Genomic DNA, 2,512 nt, shown 5'->3' on the forward strand with positions numbered 1-2,512 from the left:
AGGTACGTTCAATGAGATATTAATGATGTTGAAAGATTATTGTAATGGGAGAAGATAAAATATGATTGATCTTCATTCATGGAATAGTAGCATCAAAGTCGCATTTCTGAAATCCTCGACTGGTAGGTATCATCTCAGGCGATTCACTACGCTCGAGAGATTTTCTTCTTTTACATGAAGGTTGAGGGCAGATGCGCTAAATAGCTGAGAGGGAAAGCAAAGTTCCTTCTGGCTCGACATTGTGAATGTTGCCGGACTGTTGCGGGAAAGCCAGCCGAGATATTTTATGAAGCACCAAGAGCATGGATCGATTCTCTTTACCCCAGCACAGCCCTGCTTTTATTCAACCCTCGTTACTGAGAACTATCATCTCCGCGAATCAAATTCGCGTTTCGTCGATCTTTTCAAAAGTCTTTTCTTTCCTTCGACCTAATTATCGTTTCAATATTAGATCACTGCTGAAACTTTGTAACGAGAGATAAAGAGATAGAAAGAGAATGAGACAGATCAAATTTATTGAACCTGTGAACCAATCTCTCTAAGTGCAAAGATTACAAGAAATGAATACCAAATTGAAATTAAAATGATAGAAAGTTATGTAAATAACACAATTAAAATGCTTAGGATTTAATTAGGATCGAGTTTAAAATTAAAATTACAATTTTTTAAAAATTGGAATTAATAATAAGACCAAAGATCATAGTCGTTCAACAAAAGAACAGAAAGAGAGACAAAGAAAGATAGAGAGAAAGAGAGAGAGAGAGAGAGAGAGAGAGAGAGAGAGAGAAAGAGAAAGAGAAAGACTAAAACTAGTAGAGTAAATTTGTGTTAGAACGCTCTTTCCATCTTTTATCTGAAAGTATGTTCATAGTGATCGGTCAACTTACTCATAGCTCTAGTTACGGCAACCTCAGCTGAAACGGAATCCCTTTGATCTCACGTTTGATAGCTCGAAGGCTAGTTTAAGGATGAAATCCATGCGACTATTATCCATACCATCAAGAACGTTCTCTTGTTCCTCCGACTTGTTTCACCATCGTGGAATCATAGAGAAAACGAGGCCCACATTATAATATAATTTATGCGTTCATAGATATAATCGCATTTGAATATTCACAACGATGCGCGTCGCCGGTGTTGGTAACTTTATAATTACCAAATAAATTACTTTTCCTTTAGTCTACTTATTCATTATCGTTCCAACGAGTGGAATAGAAAGAGAGAGAATCAGAAGGACAACTCTGATTCCTTTCTCGAAATGTTGCTCCCTCTTAACCTTCTCAACCTCCTCTCCTCTCGTTCTATCCCCTCCATTTCTCTATCCTTACACACCACTGGGAAGGAATTTATTGAAAATTAAGTCTGATTTTATCGCGCGGAAACTTTCCAATTTTCCACGGTTACTTTCGCATTCTATTCCACCGAGCGACGGCTGGAATTACGCGACGAAAGAAGCAGGGCCACGGGCACTGATGTACGAGCCGGCTTCGTTTATTAGACAACGATCAACTGCATCTGAGTGGAAGACAACGCGTACTGGTCGCTCCTAACTTTTGACTTTTGCCATTTCTTTGCAGAAGAGTTTTCTGTACTTACTTCGTCAAACAAAATAAATAAAAGTAATAGTAATCAATTGAGTTAGATAAAACGTTAGATCCTCATGGATGGCAAATCTTACGAATACGTTAAAAAGAAAGAGAGAGATAGATAGATAGAGAGAGAGAGAGAGAGAGAGAGAGAGAGAGAAAAGAAAGAAGGTGAAAAAGTCAGAGAAAATGCAATTAAAAGTCAAGTAATTGTTTAGTAATTTATCGGCAGATGCTTATCTGTAGACTTTCAGATAATATGACTTGAATGAAAGACTCTTCCCCTCTCAAATGTTAGTATAATTCGTGAGACTCCCTCGCATTTACGATAAGGGAGCAAATAAACATTCGCAGCTAATCTACGACGGGAAAATGGCTTACGTAGCGATCGTAAATTTGAATTTTCATGAAATATCGCTTAGGATAGGTTTACGCACGTTCAAGAACTCTACGTCTGTCTTCTAGCAAAAGGACGAATGAACTAACATAAGCCTTACACTCGTACGAAGGGGGCAGTCGTGCGCGTTGTAATCCCACATGAATGAAACCGTTCACGAGTGTTTGCCAAACAGAGATCAAGAGAGAGAGATAGAAAGAGACAGAGATAGAACATGCTATGTTCGACGATCAAATATATTCACATGCGACGAATAGCACTATGCCATCTTGAAAAAAAAATGCATCTGCGTGTAATCACCGGCTTGCTTTTGTCGGACTCACATGATGAAAAAAAGAAAAAAAAAAAAAAAAAAAAAAAAAATTAAAGCTTCGGTCTCTGTAAAATAATCGTCTGGATTTCGTTTTAATCACGTGCCACGAGAAATATGAAATTTAAACCCTATTTGTTTCGCGAACCGTACGAATAATGTAAAACAAAAAAATAAAAAAAATTAAAAAAATAAAAAATAGGCCTCAAAAAAAAAAAT

This window comes from Vespa mandarinia, chromosome 2 (assembly GCF_050613455.1).
Source record: "Vespa mandarinia isolate Hongniang chromosome 2, ASM5061345v1, whole genome shotgun sequence".
NCBI classification, from domain to species: domain Eukaryota; kingdom Metazoa; phylum Arthropoda; class Insecta; order Hymenoptera; family Vespidae; genus Vespa; species Vespa mandarinia.